Source organism: Canis lupus, chromosome 13 (genome assembly GCF_048164855.1).
Source record: "Canis lupus baileyi chromosome 13, mCanLup2.hap1, whole genome shotgun sequence".
Taxonomy (NCBI): domain Eukaryota; kingdom Metazoa; phylum Chordata; class Mammalia; order Carnivora; family Canidae; genus Canis; species Canis lupus.
The window spans coordinates 23319681-23326891 of record NC_132850.1 but is presented as its reverse complement, the minus strand read 5'-3'; the positions used below and the strand labels follow the sequence as shown (position 1 = coordinate 23326891).

The following is a 7211-nucleotide window of genomic DNA, read 5'->3' as shown; positions in this document are numbered from 1 at the left end:
CCACCTCCCCGGGACAGATGACCCGTGGGAAAGACAAATGGAGCCCTGCCCTGGGCAGGCTGTTGTCTGAGAGCAGTTCTTAGGTGTTGTCACTGAGAACTCCCAGTGAGGTCAAATGGGTCTTGTCCCAGGAAGACACACACACACACGCCCAGGAGTGACTATTGCCTTGAGGACTGTGGCTCCAAGGAAGCGTCAGTACCAGATGGATGCAAAGTTAGAAATGTGAACTTTTATTTATTTATTTATTTTTTAATTTTTTATTTTTTAGAAATGTGAAATTTTATATAGAAAATCTTTGTAGCTCTAATTAGAACCAGAATACGGATTCAGCGCAGGAGGCAGATCCGAAACACTTGCCACTGTTGTTTCACTACTGATGCACGCGCCTGACTTAGCACATCCGTGAGCAGAAACCCTGGTTACAGTGGCGCTCATTAGAGAGTCTGTACTCACACCTGGTGGACCATTTCCCTGCCTTCGCCTCTCCAGAGGGGGACGAAGAGGGAATGTTAACGATGCCCTATTAAAGCAACTAAACAGTGCAGCAAGTAGTTCTCAGCTCCTCCGCTGCCACTGGGTAGAAAGTGACTTGTTCTAGTGGAATTCTAGTTTCTAAGCAAGTGGAAGTTCCTGTTGGCTCACCAAGGACTGCTGGTTCAGGTACCTTTTTGAATGGATGTTGGGGAAGACGTGGGACATTTTTCTTTGCTTTGCGTGGAGGAGAGGGATTATTCATCTCGTTGAAATAATTTTGTTCTTATGGTGATTATTTTGGAGTACTTTTCTCCCACCATGGGCCAATTTAAGGAGATTGGGTTACAGAGAAATGTGGAGCCAAAATTCCTGCATCATTAAATTTGATGTCGGATAATAACATGGGTTCTGTTAGTGCGTGGCCGTGCAAGCAGGCTGCTGCCATTGCACACCAAAAATGTTGGCTGAGGTTGGGACTGACCCTTGGGATTCAGGACCTGTTGAATCCGGGGCTTGGAACTTCTGGGACATGGACACAGCTCCCTTCCACCCCTTGACCTTTACCTCAGGCGGAGCCCAAATGAACTCGTAGATTGTGAACTCCAACCTGGGCCATTCTCTTTCCTGAACTAGAGACCCGAGGCTGTGTGCAGGCTCTTGGCTGGAATCTGAGGGCATTTGTGGGGGGGGGGGGGGGGAGCGGGCAGCAGGCCTGGTGAATGATACGATTCACTCCGATGTCAGATTCTTTTCAGTATCAGATTTTTTGCTCAGAGTAGCTGTCTCCCTGCTGTCCGTGTGTTTCTTCACTCATTTTTCCCCTCCTTTTTGTTGGTAGCCTGTGCCCTTCTGTGTCAGGCCTTACATCAAAAGCTCCATGGGGCCATAGTGGTAATGGCCACTGTCTTTCTGAAACAAGTGGGGCCTGGGCTGGCAGGAGAGCTGTAGATTTTTCTCCATCTGACATGGGATTTTTGTCCTCCTATTGATGGCTGAATCATCCCTCTTCTTAGGGCCCATGCCTGCTATCTGGGATTTTATTTTTTTCAAGACACTGAATACATTTTTATTGAGCCTTTTAGTTTACAACACCAGGTAAAAGGAAAGTCATTTCACCTTAACTAATATTTTACACAGCTGTAGTAAAACATTTCAAACTTTAGGGAATTATGATGGATTACATATATTAAAAGTTGGGGATTGGGTAAACAATATCTGAGTTCTTGAATTTTCCAGTTGACTCTTCCCTTACAATAGTAACCAGCTCTAGTTACAGAAGTTTCTTCAAGGCCATGTCTTATTGTTGCTGATGTCTTTATATCTGAAGCATTGCTATTTCAATCAATATCCACTAATTCCACTTCAAAAATGAGTTTTGCGTTTGGTGGAATTTTGGCGTCAGGCTGTCCTTTCTTTCCATAAACCCATTCTGGTTCAATCTCTAGTCAAACCTTTTCTCCTTTACTCATAGTTAAGAGTGCTTTACCCATCCTCTCATAACTTTGCCTATTCCAACCTTAAAGGCTTGGCATTTTTCTTCTTCTTTGAACTGGTTTGAATATTAGTATCAAAAACAGCCCCATCCTGTAGTGTTCCTGTATGCCAGCAGTGAACAACATCTCCCTTTTCGGGAAAGTTGGTTTTATCTCCTTTTTTAAGGACAGGTTTTGTATATTTTGGTGGACCCTCATCCGGAGTCTCTTCACACTTGGTTTCTTTGGGTTTATCTTCATTAAGCTTCACATTTTTCACCTGCTCAGACCCTTTACTTAATACTTTCAGTACCTTTGAAACGCTTACTTTCAAAAAGATGGTTGTGGGCTGTAACCAAATGGTCCTTGTTAGCTGTCTTGGCCACATTTTTAATGTTTCCTAATAACTTATGTTCTGTAAGAAATGAATCTGGACCGTGGTCCTGTAGAACCCTGATAATGTCCTTCTTGGGTAGTTGCTCGCTGCGCAGCTGCTCCACATCCAGGCCCACTGTGGATCGGCCACCGCCATCTTCCCCTGCTGCCTCTGCTTTCCTCCTATCTGGGATTTTAATCTTCTGTCTCTTCTCTTTTACTTTTCAATCTTTCTGCGTCCACTGGCTTCTTCCTTTAGACCTACAAATGTGTTTAGATTTCCCTTATAACCAAGCCATGTTTATTTCTGTGTAATCTATGTATTTATCTCTTTCTTATCATCATTTTCTCAACCTGATCCTCCAATGAACTATGGCCAAAATTCTTGAGTCAAGCTGTGTTCATTGTCTTCATGTCTCATCACCCATGTATTCCCTGGCCCTTTGCCATATGTCTTCTCCCCACAGCATTTATCTGAAGTGGCTTCCTTCAAGGTCACTAGTGACATTTTGAATTTGAAATTTTTATCATGGAAAATACATGCCATGGAAAATGCCAAATATATTTAATAAGTAGACATTGGATTATTCTCATTGAATCCCTGGTGATTTCTTTCTTACACTTCGTTTTATAATCATCACTCTCATTCCCATCCCATTCCCATTTTGTGGGCCAGTTGTGTAAGTCATGGTAACTTTGCAAATTGAACTCTAAATCTCTAACAGAAAGACATTAAAAAAGTATAGCCCACGGGGCGCCTGGGTGGCTCTGTTGGTTAAGCATCTGCCTTCAGCTCAGGTCCTGATTCCAGAGTCCTGGGATTGAGCCCCACGTCGAGCTCTCTCTCTGCCTGCACTCACCCTGCTTGTGTACTATCTCTCTCTCTCTCTCTCTCAAATAAATAAATAAAATCTCTCTCTCTCTTTTTTTTTTAAAGTATAATCACCATATCACTTCTAACACAATGAACAACACTTTGGTATTGTGTAATTCCCACATACTCGAGTATGTGCATACTCGAGTTTTTCTGAAACTGGTTATCTTTTAATTGTCAAAACCAGTGACCTTTTGTCTTTACTCTTTTGATATATCAGTTACTGCACACCATTTATTGTTTTCCTTTTTAAGGATTTATTCATTTATGAGAGAGAGAGTGAGAACATGTGCGCTGAGGGGGTGGTGCAGAGGGAGAGAATCTCTAGCAGACTCCTCGCTGAGCGCAGAGCCTGATAGGAGGCTCGATCCCATGACTCATGAGATCAGATGCTCAACTGACTGAACCACATGGGGGCCTCACTGTAGACCATTTTAGTACGTAATATTAAGGTCTGAGAGAGTCACATCCTTACCTCAACTTCAGTATCATCATTTTTTACAGGTGAGAGTTGAGGGCACAGCATGAACATAGACTCCTTTCCAATTCAACCGTACATCTCAGAGTATGTAATACTTCCCCAGGGAAACTTTCCCCAGCTGCCTTCACCGGGCCGGGCCCAATCCAGGTTCTCCTATTCTGTTCCCACAGCATCACATGTATACATAAACCTCCATCATTTCCACAGGTTCTTGAATTTAATTGTCTGTTTCTTCTTTTTTTTTTTTTTTTTAATTTTTTTTTTTTAATTTATCTTTATTTATTTATTTATTTATTTATTTATTTATTTATGATAGTCACACACAGAGAGAGAGAGAGAGAGAGAGAGAGGCAGAGACACAGGCAGAGGGAGAAGCAGGCTCCATGCACCGGGAGCCCGTCGTGGGAATCGATCCCAGGTCTCCAGGATCACGCCCTGGGCCAAAGGCAGGCGCCAAACCGCTGCGCCACCCAGGGATCCCCTTGTCTGTTTCTTCTGGACACTGATTCATATTCATTCTTCTATGTCTAACGCCTAGTTACATATTCAACTATCTAATTAATCCTTAATATTAACACTACTATTATTGATGTGTAATAGTTATCAAGTATTTACAATGTGTTAGGTTGTATATATGTGCTTTACATACTTTATTTAATCCTGACAACTCTTGTAATAAAGCCCCATCATCATCATTATTACTTTAAGGATGACGATGCTGAGGCTTTGTGAGTTTGTTACCTGACCCAGGTGAGAGGAATGATTGGCATGGAGAGGTTGTATGGCAATACAGCCTCCTGAGGTTTGAGTCTCAGGTCCAACTGTTCCTTGGCTGCGAGATTATGGACACATTTGTTAAGCTATGTAAGTCTCTGCTTGTCCGTTTGTAATATGAGGATTGTGAACATCTTTGCCTCACAGAATGGTGAGGATTAAATGGAAAAATGCATTTGAAATCGTTTGAAAACTGTTGGGTTTTTGAGAAAATCACACATGATCTTTCAACCATAATTTACTGGTCTCATTTGGGTATAACTGCCTTCCATTCTTTCCCCCGGTCATAAAATGCACATAGTTGTAATCATAGCATGCATTCAATTTTATGGCCTACTTTTCCAGTTATGAACATTATTATGTTGCTATGTGTTTTCTTATTGTGAAGTGTATCACACACATACAAGAGTGTCTAAGATGCATATGTGTATTTTAAAGAAAAATTATGAAATGAAGAGTTATAAATACACTAACTAGATCAAAACATTGCCAACACTTTAGAAACAACTCTAGGTTCCTCCTTTTCACCCTTCTAGAGGAACTGTTATGTTCATTTTATACTCATATGGTGTTTCTCTTTACAGCTTTATCGCCCATGCATGTATCCTTCAACAATACATGCTTTCGTTTTGAAAAATCTCACTAGTAAGCACAAACCTAAGGAAAAGGCAATATGGCCGCTCTTAGATGAAACAGAACACATGTCTTGCAGGGCCCCTGGGTTGTAGCTTGGCCTCAGCTTTCCCAAGTTTTTAGAAGCCCCTCTTGGGGAAGTCAGGATGCATCGTTAGGAGGTAAGTCCTTGGGAAGCAGGACTTACCACAGTTGCATCTGGTGGGAGTATAGGCGGGCCTGATAATGGACATCTGGTCCTAGGAGTGGGATGAAAGGAAGGGACTGCACTCTATTTTCCATTTTAAGCTTACCATGGTCTACCTCATACTTTCAGGACTAGATCAAAGCAAAACATTTCTCTAGAAAGAAATGAATATTCTCACCTGATTCAAGAGTCCAGGAGTGGAGTGGAGAAGAGAAGCATTAGCACATGGTTCTTATAAGCCGAGTGCATATGAGAAACCGGGCCAGGCTTTGTTTGGGCGTTCAGTCCTCAGATTGTAAGGATGGAAAAAGGCAAGAGGATCTTGCTAGTGGTCGTAGTCTTCAGTGTGTCAGTCTTTGGAGTAACACTGTTCTGATTGCTCTAAATACTTGTTCTATAACTGCGATCTTGGGCTCTTCCTTCATGTTTCCCCTGGAGATTCCATTTGATTCCCTTTTGTCTTGTACCTCCTGTTTTCCTAAATCCAGTATTTTTCTCTTTCTTGGCTTACTTCCTCATTTAGATGGAACACATTAATCAGTTTTACTTACTAATGGCTTAGTGGGAGATTGATTTTTTTTTTTTTTGAGATCTTGAATGTCTGAAAATGCCCATATTCACTTTCACGCTTGTTTGATAGCTTGATTGAGTTACTGAACTCTAGGTTGGTTATCATTTGAAGTCATTTCTCCATTGTCTTCTAGCCTTTCGGGTAGCTCCTGAGATGTCCAGAATTATATGGACTTCTTCCTCTCTTCCTCCTCTTCTTCCTCTCCTCCTCTGCCTCCACCTTCCCTCCCTCTCAAAACTTACAGAATCTTTTCTTTGGTCCAGTGTTTTGAAATTTCACAATAATCATCTAGATGTATGTTCATCCACCGTTCTGAGCACTCAGTGGATCCTTTCAATCCAGCATGTCAGTTTGGGGGAATGTCCCTCAATTATTTTGTTGATAATTTCATCCTCTTTGTTTCTCTGTTTCTGGAGCTTTTACTGCTCAGGCACTGGGTTTCCTGGGTTGCATTTCATAATTTTTAAAATCCCTTTTCTCTTATGTCCCAGATATTTGTCTTTTTTTATGTGTAAGTGTGCCACATATGGGAAATTTCCTCCACTCCTCTACATTTTTGTTAACTTTTGTGATCACATCTTCAATTTATGCGAGTATTTTTTTGTTGTTCTCTGAAAATCTCATTTAAAAATTAGCAACCTGTTTTTGTTTCATGAATGCATTATATTCTCTGATTAATATCATATTGTTTAATGTTTTCTCTTTTTGCATGGTCTCCATTTTTACTAAATTGTTTTTCACAAATTTTGTGCTTTGGATTTCTATGTTCTATCCAGGATTAAGCATATTTTCATATGTTTAAAGGCATCTATGTTTCCTATGCTGATTACCATCTATATCCAGTGTTTTAAGATCGGCAATATTGGTATTGGCATCAGTGTAGGAAAATAGGCAGTCTCCAGAACTCTTGATAGAATATAAATTTTTAACATCTTGTTTGAGAGTGCAAGTAGTATGGCTCATAATTTTAAAATATACATGTCCTTTGATCAAAAACTTAGCATCAGAGAAATGTAAATTAAGGTTACATTGAGAGGTTTCTGTACCAGAAAGAATGAAGGGACAAGACTTACCTTCTCACTTTAACTAAAAAATCTGGACAAGAGAACATGAAATAGCAGTTTTCAGACATTGGATAAGAAGCAGCAAGAGATACATTCCCGGGAGAAGGCAAACAAACAAGGTGGGCTCTACGACTGCACCAGCTCACAGCCTGGAGCCAATTTCCAGGCCACAGCCCAAGGAGGGGGAACCCAAACAGAACCAGGTAGTCCCAATTAATTGTGGAGACAGAGATTGAGTTTGGGGATGTTAAGATGTCAACAATTTGTAGGTCAGAGTACCCCAGGGAATGTAGTGTAGGGAGA

At 41.1% G+C, this 7211-nt stretch overlaps 1 pseudogene; it reads right to left on the bottom strand.

Annotated features, from left to right (window-relative positions):
• Positions 1–1599: 1599 nt before the first annotated feature.
• LOC140602171 (peptidyl-prolyl cis-trans isomerase FKBP3 pseudogene) lies at positions 1600–2481 on the bottom strand (annotated as a pseudogene).
• Between the last annotated feature and the right edge of the window lie 4730 nt (positions 2482–7211).